General features: G+C 40.6%; 1 pseudogene; it reads right to left on the reverse strand.

Annotated features, from left to right (window-relative positions):
• Nucleotides 1–10,791: 10,791 nt before the first annotated feature.
• On the reverse strand, nucleotides 10,792–11,209 carry LOC122737978 (annotated as a pseudogene).
• Nucleotides 11,210–11,712: the final 503 nt, after the last annotated feature.

Raw genomic sequence — 11,712 nt, forward strand, 5'->3', positions numbered from 1 at the left:
CTCAAATCAGATGCAATAACATAGTGACTTCCTTTAAAAATTCATAAACATTTCTTCTGGGAAAAACACAAGATTTGAACATTTTCAGAGTTAGTCTTCTTTTTAAATTAGAAAAAAGTTCAAATAAGAGAGATTTCTTACAAACATAGAATTATCACTAATGAAGAGATATAGTGTCTTTCCTTCTTTCCTTCCTTCCTTCCTTCCTTCCTTCCTTCCTTCCTTCCTTCCTTCCTTCCTTCCTTCCTTCCTTCCTTCCTTCCTTCCTTCCTTCCTTCCTTCCTTCCTTCCTTCCTTCCTTCCTTCCTTCTTTCCTTTCTTTCTTTCTTCCTTTCTTCCTTCCTTAATTTCTTCTTTCTTTCCTTCTTTCAAGAGAAATGTCATCTTGGTTGCTGGCTAATGATGTCAAAGAACCAACCTTGAATAATTTAGGAGTGCTGAAACAGAAATTGAAATTTTATTCTTTAAGGCAGTTTCTTAGGGTCTACTCAATCCTCAAAGACATACTCACAAGGGAAACCTTTTCCTTTTCTACTTAGGGAAAAAGCTTCAGAGCAATGCTTTTTATACTTTTTCAGTCTATGGATCATGTGGGAGAGGGTCCCACCATCCATCTGTTTCTATTTACCACAGTAAAAAAAAAAAGAAAAAGCCCCACAAACAGGGGGTGGCAGGGTGGGGCAGTATTTCAAGATCCCTTTGTCTTACTTCACTTTTGGCTACCTGACCCATGTCATTTTACAACACAGACCAAATGGTAAAGGGGCTGTAGGCCTTTGGCAAAGGGTGTGGTGGTGACTGTGACAGAGAGAACAGGATCAGAGTCTTCCTGGAACATATTTTCATGCTCTATTTAGTGAGTTTCTAGCTGCAGTCACTTCAGGTAAACAAACTCTTCTCTCCTCACTGTACAAGGTATCAATGCATGCCATCCTTGCCTTTTTTTTTCCAGTCCCTCAAATACCTGAAAGATTCTATCTAGCACCTTTCTAGTGATCCATGAATCACAATCTGAGAAATGCAGTTCTAGGCAAATTAGTAGAAATACTAACAGTTCTGATAGACTATGAAAATACTCGCATTATTTATTGTGAACCTTAAGAGGGAAGGATTGCTGTGGAATTCACTGTTCCTGTCAGTCTTTATCTTCATTCCCATGACACATTTCGCACCTGGACCAGAATAACTTTCTTAGCAGTTCTCCTGCTTCCTCCAGGCAGGCCATACTCAGAAAGTGGGTTCCTGCCTCAGTAGGAAATGGACCAAGGGAATCCTGGTTGGACCAGAAGGTGGCCTCTTTATCCAAATGTCTTTCTTCTTATAGCTGTCACTTTTCTGAACTACTCTGCTGGGTCCTGGAGCCCTCTGTTTCCCATACCATCTGTCTATATTCTTGACATTCCAATGGTTCAAATTATTGCCTTAGGTATTGACCTTTACCCCTTGCCCAGCAATATTCTGTTATCATGGGTTTCCTGGGTCTTATCTATCTGTCTGGTCTTTGCCTTGCCTTCCTTTGTGGTATCTTTGTGGCTCTAGATTTATTACTGTCTCCCTGGTTTTGACCCATTGTCTGACTGTGTGCCCTGATTTCAGATTTATTTTCTAGATCAGAGGTTCTTAAACTTTTTTTGCGTCATAAATGAACTCCTTTGACACTTTGGTGAAACTCCTCAGAATAATGTTTTTAAATGAATAAAATGTGTTTTTAAAGATAGGATTACAAATGATACAAATTATATTGAAGTGAAATTTCAATCCATTTTTTAAAAAGAAGGTCACAGGTTTCAAGTTAAGAATTCATGCATTGGGGCAGCGGATAAAGCACCAGCTCTGGATTCAGGAGAACCTGAGTTCAAATCCGACCTCAGACACTTGACACTTACTAGCTGTGTGACCCTGGACAAGTCACTTAACTGTCGTTGCCCTGCAAAAAACAAACAAAAAAAGAACTCATATATCTAGATCCAGATCTTCTAGTTCCATCTTAGTCATCAGCTTCTGGCTATTTATTTATCTGAATTTAGCTTGCTCTTCTTCCAGAAATGAAATAGGGAAGTCACCTGAATTCCCAACTTCAGCTCCTCTGGTCCTGGATCCTGGCCCTCTATTTTTTAGAAGCCAGGCCTCCATCCATTTGGGAAAAAGTTCAGGGCCATAGAAGTCAGTGCCTTAGCATAGCCTAGACTCCTTTCCCTCCTCTCCACTTCCCATTTCCTTAGACACACATCTCACCCTGTCAACAATGAAACCTCAACTACCTCTAGTTGGAGAATGTGGCCCTTGTCTTCAGACATGAATATGTAAAGCCCCTAAACTGAAGTGTCAGATTGAAATGGAATGAATTGGTGGGAGATTTTTTTTAAACCTAGAAATTCTGTTGTAGGGAGAGAGGCCAACTGAATAGTCTTGGACTTCTGAGCGATGCAAGGCTTGACGCTTCTCATACAAGAGCTGACCTTGGCCCTGTGACTGTTTCTCTTCAGGTCCATGTTCATTTTAATTTTTCATCCTCTTATTTTTCATTTGTTTCTGTGACAGGGTTTCCCTGTCTTACCTAATGCTATTGCTGATCATCACCTCCTCCATTTCTTTTTTTTTTTTTTGAGGGGCAATGAAGGCTAAGTGACTTGCCCAAGGTCACACAGCTAGTAAGTGTCAAGTGTCTGAGGCTGGATTTGAACTCAGATCCTCCTGAATCCAGGGCTGATGCTTTATCCACTGAGCCACCTAGCTGCCCCACCTCTTTCATTTCTAACCTGAGTTGGCTTGCTCATTGTTAGGCAACCTGGTGTCCCTACCCCCCTTCCCCCACCTCCCAATCTTGGGGGCTCAACATATTGGTACCAGACTTATTGAAGGTACCTGATTTGTCTTCACCTTACTGTGGGTCAGACTCCTGAGCACAAGAGATGTACCAGTCTTGGCCTCTCCAGTAGCAAGGATTATATGTGCATGCTATGATCACATGCTATACTTCATTTCCATTTTTCCATGCTCTAATCTTGGTCAGTCCTTCTACTTTGAACCCTTCTGATTTGGGGTTGCCTAACCTTGTCACTTGTGCAGGGAACCATCTATATCAATGCTCTTGTTTGACTAGCTCTTGCTCAACTTCCGTCATCTTTCCTCTCTTTGCCTGCTCCATTTCATCTCTTTTTTTTCTTCTCCTCTAGTCTTTTCTACATCATGGGATCACTGAGTTGAGCTGGAAGGGACCTCTTTTCATTTTACGGATGAAGAAACTTAGGTCCAAAGGGCATGTGACTTGTCCAAAATCATCTATCTAGGAAGTAGCAGAACTGGGACTTTAAATTCAATGCTTTTCCCACTATAGCTTCTTCAGAGCAAGGTTCTTCATCTTTTTTTTTTTTTTGTATTGTGGTCCCCTTCAGCAATCTAGTGAAACCTATAGACTCCATTCTCAAAATAATGCTTTTTTTTTTGGTAAAAAATTTATTTTGGGGCAGCTGGGTGGTGCAGTGGATAAAGCACCAGCCCTGGATTCAGGAGGACCTGAGTTCAAATCTGGCCTCAGACACTTGACACTTACTAGCTGTGTGACCCTGAGCAAGTCACTTACCCCAATTGCCTCACCAAAAACAAAAACAAAACCAACCAAACAAATTTATTTCTCTGTAAATACAAATCCAAACATCAACAAACAATACTCCAGTGGAAAAATACTAGCCATTAACATTGAAAATTTTCTTTTTATTTAATAAGTAGAGGGCAGCTAGATGGTACAGTGGTAAAGCACCGGACCTGGATTCAGGAGTACCTGAGTTCAAATCCGGCCTCAGACACTTGACACTTACTAGCTGTGTGACCCTGGGCAAGTCACTTAACCCTCATTGCCCTGCAAAAAAAAAAAAAAAAGTAGAACTTTGGCATTCAAAATACTAGCTGTAAACTCTATTTAAAAATATATATATAAAGCCCCGTAAAAACACACACAAAACCCCCCAAACAACCCTTTTATACAGAGAGGCAAGAACGATAAGCCTGAAGGCATAAGTCACCCAGTGACTTCACTTCTTTTTCACAATAACTGCCCTTCAGTTAAGTCATGGCAACTATATTTACATATGAGATATTCTGAATGGTTCAAAAACTGAACCCAATTTACTAAAACCACCAGTCATAGAGACTGATCTAATAATATACACTGCTGTGCTTTGACTGTAACTGCCTAGCACCCTCCTTGTCAAACCCATGCAATATTGTAATTGATAGATACAAATGAGTGCATTCTGACAGAGATTCCTGCTCACTTCATAGGGGTCAAGTTCAGCTCCAAAGACCTACTCCCACAAAAATGCTTTAAAATGCATAAAATGAAATTCACGAGTTTACAAAGGAAGCCAATTATGTTGAAAAACAATTATAAAAACAGTAAAATAACAAATTCGTGGAGTCCAGGTTAAGAACCCTTGGTGTAGAGGGTAAGAAAACCATGGGAAGATAAGAGATGAGAGAAAGGAGAATGGGAGAGGGGAATGTAGTAGAAAGAGACAAAGGAGCAGAAAAAGATATAGGGAAAAAAAGGGAGAGAGGTAAGAGGAGATAAGAAGGGGTACCTGGGAAAAAAGGAAACAAGCATTTATTAAGCACCTACTACGTGTCATTTGTTGTTGTTTAGTTGCTTTCAGTCATGTCAGACTCTTCATGTTCCTTTTTTGGGATTTTCTTGCCAAAGATACTGGAGTGGTTTGCCATTTCCTTCTCCAGCTCATTTTACAGATGAGGAAACTGAGGAAAACAGGCTTAAGTGATTTGTCCAGGTTTACACAGCTAGTAAGAGTCTGAGGCCAGATTTGAACTCAGGAAGATGTCATCTTGACTTCAGGCCTGGTACTCTATCCACTGTACTACCTAGCTTGTCCTATAATAATTGTTGTTGTTCAATTGTGTCTGACCTTCCATGACCCCATGGATCATAGAGCTACTGGAAAAACCATAGGTTCAATTATATGGACCTTTATTGGCAAGGTGATGTGTCTGCTTTTTAGTATGCTATCCACATTTGGCATAGCTTTCCTTCTAAGGAGTATCTTTTAATTTCACTGCTGGGGACACCATTTGCAGTGGTTTTTGAGCCCAAGAATATAAAATCTGGCACTACTTCCATTTCTTCTCCCTCTATTTGCCAGGAAGTGATATGACCATTTGCCAAGATCTAGGTATTTTGATGTTAAACTTCAAGCCAGTATTAAATATCTACTATGTGCCAGGCACAGAGCTTGGGGATAGCACTGGGGATACAAAGAAAGGCAAAAAATATAGTTCCTGCTCTCCAGGAACTCATAGACTAAATAGGGGAGACCACATTCAAATTACTATGTAAGGGGCAGCTAGGTGGCACAGTAGATGAAGCACTGGTCCTGGATTCAGGAGGACCTGAGTTCAAATCCAGCCTCAGACACTTGACACTTACTAGCTGTGTGACCCTGGGCAAGTCACTTAACCCTCATTGCTCAACAAAAAAAAACCCAAAACAAAACCAAAACAAAACAAATTACTATGTAAAAACAAACTATATGCAGGAAGTATAGGAAATAATACAAGGGAATAAAATGTGAGGGAGGGACTAGCATTAAAAAGAATGGAGAAAGGCTTCCTGTAGAAGGCAGGATTTTAGCTAGGACTTGAAGGAAACCAGAGAAAGCAGGAGACAAAGATGCAGAAGAGAATTCCAGGCATGGGTAATAGCCACTGAAAATGACTGGAGTTGAGAGATGGAGAGTCTTGTGCGAAGAACAGCAAAAAGGCTGATAGAAGCAGGGAGTATGTAGCATATAAGAAAATTGGAAAGGTGGTGGAGAGAGGGTAGTTATTGTAAGGGGTAAAATTCTAGCTATACTATATAAAATCTAATGAGTGGTTGCCAATAAATTATAAGCTTTAGCAAGAGTATTTAAGTGTTTAAATATTTATTAAAGAACATTCATATCAGAGAGAAAGGTAAAAATCTAACTATTTCTAAGAGACCCCACCATCTGACCCACCATGGTGAGGTCAGGAACAAAAAGAGCAAGAACCCCTCTGCCACCATCTGCTTCCTACTTCGTGTCCTCCTCCCAGAAATGGGAGGCTCTTCAAGTTTATTGGCTGGTAGCTTTCATAGACAGTACCCATGAGCAAATGTCACTTCCTGATGCCAAGGAACTGACTACATGGCTTGCCCTCAGACGCCTTCTCCTCATGGTGGTGCTTTCCTACAGTAGCTCTCCAGTAGGTGGCATCATTCCAATCATTACATTATGAAGGGCTTTGAAAGTTCAACAGTGAATTTTATATTTGATACTGGAGATTATAGGGAGTCACTGGATTTATTGAATAGGAAGGTCACATGGTCAGACCTTTACTGTAACAGGAAGATCACTTTGACACCTGAGTGGCAGATGGACTGGAGTGGGGAGAGACTTGAGTTGGGGAAATCAACCAGCAGGCTATTGCCATAGTCTAGGCATAAGGTGATGAATTATCTCACCCTGCATCTGAGTGGTGACTGTGGCAGAGGAGAGAAGGGAAAATAGTCTTGAGATATTGCAATGGTAAAATTGATAGACCTTGGCCTGGTAACAGATTGGATGGGTGGGTTGGTAGGCCTAACACCATGGCAGTCCCTGGGACAATTCTAAGCATATTATAAAATCCACAACATTCAGGAAAACTATTTGGTCCAAGAAAATGAAAACAGTTTTTCACCACTGACCTTATCATCTATATCTATCTTCCTATTCCTATATCCTTTTTCTTTTCTACCCTTTTCCCTACCACATTCTCTCAATCAACAATGATCTAGCAAATTCCTAGTATGTGTAAGATACTATGCACCTGAATTCCTCTCACCCTTTCCCCTTATCTCTGTGTCCTTTTTTTGTGTGTGTGTGAGGCAGTTGGAGTTAAGTGACTTGCCCAGGGTCACACAGCTAGGAAGTGTCAAGTGTCTGAGGTCAGATTTGAACTCAGGGCCAGTGCTCTATCCACTGCACCACCTAGCTACCCCCTCTGTGTTGTAGTGACCAATTTTTAATTGGGGAGTGTTAGCTAAGCAGCTCTCCACAATACTGGGGCAAGGAAGGAGACTGGCAGCCTCCCTCAAAACAGAGCAGGATTTATTTAACAAAAACAAACTTTAAAAAAAAGACACAAATAGAATCAGTAGGATCAAGGGAAAGGAAATAAAATGGAGAAAGGGAAATTATGCAACCTGGATAATACCACCACCCAGGAATCAGCTGAGAATACACAGCAGCACTCCTGTCACCTTCCAGCTTCCAGTGAGAATGCTGGAAAAACTCCCTTCTTCCCAGCACACCCCACACAGCCCCCAGCCAATTGGCTGGCCGCTCTGACAGTCATATGACTGCCCTCACTAGGCTTCCAATCATTATAATTTTGCCAGGCCCATGTAGGCGTCAGCGAGTGGTGCCATCACCATGGCAACGGCTACAACCAGTGGGTGGAGCATCATGCAGTTTGCAGATCCCCAGGCCAGTTCACGCTGAGGTTTTTTTTTTTTTTACATTCTAGCCAAAAGATGGGGTCATAAAACCCTCAAATTACGATTAATTCTTTACATGCCCCCCTTTGTTTCGCCATGAAACATGGGGTGTTTCCTTGATGGAACAATAAATAATAAGCAATAAACAATAAATAAATAAAAAATAACAGAATATCATAACCAATGCTAACAAACAATATACTAATAACAATATAGGAAAAGGAAAATACATATTACAGATGATGTATATAGTAACAGAAGGAAAACAAAAAACAAAAATGTCCATTTAAAGTCCTTAAAACCTTGTCTTCAAAGGAGGGTTGAGATGTCATCAGGGGAACTGGACTCTGGTCTGGATTCTGGCTGTCTCTGGTTTCTGGTTGTCTCTGGAACTGCTGGATTTTCATTAATCTTTAGCATAGCATTGTCCAAAAATGTCCAAATTAAACAATGAAAGTTCTTCAAAATATACAAAACAAGTTTAAACTTTATATATATATACAGCATATTGGAGTCCCCCCTTTGGAGGATACTCATATCCATACGCAATACAAAATTGAGACAATTATGACATTACTAACACTTTTTACCACCATATGTCTGGATCAAGGCCAAATTTAGTTATGTGTCCATGATGACACCTGAAAATATTATGGAAAGGTTACCATACCACATCTTGTGGTGCATAGACATCTAATGATTGTGCTAGGCCTCAGGTGGATGGATTCTGACCATGCCACCAGAATGAGTGAGGAAGCCAATTTAAGTTAAACCAGGTGCATGCATTAGGGCTAACATGACACCAGACCATTTTTGGAGTGAGAGAGGAAGAAATTGAACTATGTCCAGGAATTGTGCTCTACATAGCTACTCTCGTAAGCACTATGGACTTCCTGAATGTATATGGCTGTTCTCTCAGCCTCCCTCAGGGTATCTTACATGTACCTGTCTTTCCTCCTGTTGTACATATATTCTCTCTAGGGCCTGCATCGTGGAGTTGAACCATTTGTGGGTAAAGTAATTTCAGGTAAAACTCAACCAGATGCTAAAGAGCAAAGAAACCGAACGGAGCCCAGGGGTAATAGACAGTTCCAATTTGCAAGCATTGTCACTCAATTGCAAACCCTGGGACTCAAACTCTGTAAGGTATCAGGAGATGGAAATTGTCTTTTCAGAGTCCTCAGAGACCAGTTAGAAGGTCATTCGAGAAACCATCTCAAACACAGACAAGAAACCACTAATTATATGCTCAGTCATAAAGAAGACTTTGGGTCTTTTATAGAAACAGATATTCCCTTTGTTTTAGAGTCTTTTTTTTTTAAGTGAGGCAGTTGGGGTTAAGTGATTTGCCCAGGGTCACACAGCTAGTAAGTGTTAAGTGTCTGAGGCCGGATTTGAACTCAGGTCCTCCTGACTCCAGGGCCGGTGCTCTATCCACAGCCCCATCTAGCTGCCCCCAGATATTCCCTTTGAAGAATATGTTGCTGATTTGAAAAAAGCTGGTACTTGTGCTGGGAACGACGCCATTGTAGCCTTTGCCAAACATAGCCAACTGAATGTAATCATTCACCAGTTGAATGAACCTCTATGGCAAATTTGTGCCACAGAAAAAGCTGACGCTAAAGAACTCCATATTTTCTACCATAACGGTCATTATGATAGCATTAGAAGAATCAATGATGATTCAGAAACCCCTGCCACTTTCTCATGCAGAGAATTGGGGAACCAATTTAAAAAATGTGGTGTACCCCAAATTCTAGCATTATAAGCTCTTACCTTAAACAAGTTTTTCCTCCTACAGGTGAAGAACTTCTCCACCAAGAGCACATGGCTCTGTCTTCTATAAAGGGGAGAATGTAAAGAAATTCACTAGGTTAATCAAATCCTGGCTGGCTCGCCAAAGTAAAGAATTAATTGTTATTTGAGGTTTTTATGACCCCATCTTTTGGCTAGAATTAAAAAAAAAAAACAAAAAAAAACCCCTCAGTGTACACTGGCCTGGGGCTCCACACACTGCATGGTGCTCCACCCACTGGTTGTAGCCGTTGCCATGGTGATGGCACCTCATGTCATCACCACTCACTGATGCCTACATGGGCCTGGCAAAATTATAATGATTGGAAGCCTAGTGAGGGTAGTCATGTGACTGTCAGAGCAGCCAGCCAATTGGCTGGGGGCTGTGTGGAGTGTGTTGGGAAGAAGGGAGTTTTTCTGTCATTCTAGCTGGAAGCTGGAAGGCAACAGGAGCACTGCTGTGTATTCCCAGCTGATTCCTGGGTAGTGGTATTATCCAGGTTGTATAATTTCCCTTTCCCCATTTTTTTTCCTTTCCCTTGATCCTACTGATCCTGTTTGTGGGTGTTTTTTTTTTCTAGACAAAAGATGGGGTCATAAAAACCTCAAATAACAATTAATTCTTTACAGTGTCCTTCTAACTTTAATAGTCTTTTTATCTTTCCCCTTTTCTCCCTCCTCCCTTTATTCTCCCTCTTTCACCTATTTTCCTCTATTCTTCAGATCACTGACCAGACTGGTAACCATGCCTCAGACTTGCTTCTCTCTCTGATGGGGTGGAGAGATGGAGAGGGTTTAATAATAATATAGAAAAAACAGTATGAATGAGGGGTGAATATGCCAAATATTTCATTACTTTTATTATTACAATAACAAAAATTTCTTGTTTCTAGTCCCTCACTACTCTAAAACACACTGCTGCCAGATTAATTTTAAGATGAAAGATTTAGATTATTTGCTCTTCTTTTTTTTTTTTCAGTGAGGCAATTGGGGTTAAGTGACTTGCCCAGGGTCACACAGCTAGTAAGTGTTAAGTGTCTGAGGCCGGATTTGAACTCAGGTACTCCTGACTCCAGGGCTGGTGCTCTATCCACTGCACCATCTAGCTGCCCCATTTGCTCTTCTTTTTAAAGATTTTATTTATTTTATTCAGAACTTAAATAGAACAAGCCTTTCCAAAATATAGTAGAATAGAGAAAAAATGATTGTACATGAAACTGCAAATCTATCATGTGCCACTTGCTATTCCTTTTAAATATGTAATAAAGTTATCATGTAACTTTCCCTCTTTTTATCCCCCCTACTTATTTGCTCTTAATTCCATGATTTTGTTTTTCTGTTTTATTCAATGTATATCTCCCCTCATCTATCAACAGTAACATATTTATGAAGTGAGATATTATTTTTTTAAGTGTTTACATAGTTTATTTATGCTCTGATGAAAAATCCGTATCTTCATGGATAAACATCCTCCATAGTGCCTTTTATCCCTTCTGTTATGAAATCTCCAGCTCACTTTTTGCCAGTACCGACATTTGCCTTTGCAGTACCCCTGACTTTCTTCATTCTGTTCTTGCATTCCTTTTGCTGCTTTCTTGACGTCTTTTTCTTCTCATACAGGCCGTGCCTTGCAAGTCTGTGCTTTGATTCATTTTTCTTTGCATATTCAAGGGAATAATGAATCATGCCAAAACCTGTTGTTTTGCCACCACCAAAATGGGTTCTGAATCCAAAGACAAAAGTGACATCTGGAATTGTCTTGTACATCTTGGCCAGTTTTTCTCAAATTTCAGTCTTGGGCACTGTGGCCTTTCCAGGATGAAGGACATCTATAACCATCTGTCTACACTGAAGAAGTCTGTTTCTCATGAACTTCCTGGTTCTGGTGGTTACAGTGTCATTCATGGTGGTGGCTGGCTCCTTGAGCAGCAGGAGAGGGAAACGATGTGAGATACTATTAGTAAAGTTCTAAGTACAATGCCTGGAATTTAGTAGTGTATGGGGCTAAAATTCTAGCCAGTCTGTCTAAAATATCTAATGAGTGGTCGCCAATAAATTATAAGCTTTAGTAAGAGTTAGAATTTTAAGCATTTATTAAGGAGAATAAGATTTTGGTAAAGAGAGAGAGAAAGGCCTAGATTCATCTATCTATTAAAGGGAGAGAGCATTCCTAGCTCCACTCTCAACCAGAGTCCTGACGAAAGAGCGAGAGCACCAGCCTCACCCCCTCTTCCTCCCACAAGCAAATGTCACTTCCTGATGCCAAAGAGCCACATGTCTTGCCCTCAGATGCCTTCTCCTCATGGCAGAGCGTCCTGCAGTAACTCTCCAGCAGGTGGCGTCATTCCAATCATTACAGTAGGCATTTAATAAATATTTATTTCCTTCCCTTTCCCCTTGACTTAATT

This window comes from Dromiciops gliroides, chromosome 2, assembly GCF_019393635.1.
Source record: "Dromiciops gliroides isolate mDroGli1 chromosome 2, mDroGli1.pri, whole genome shotgun sequence".
NCBI classification, from domain to species: Eukaryota; Metazoa; Chordata; class Mammalia; order Microbiotheria; family Microbiotheriidae; genus Dromiciops; species Dromiciops gliroides.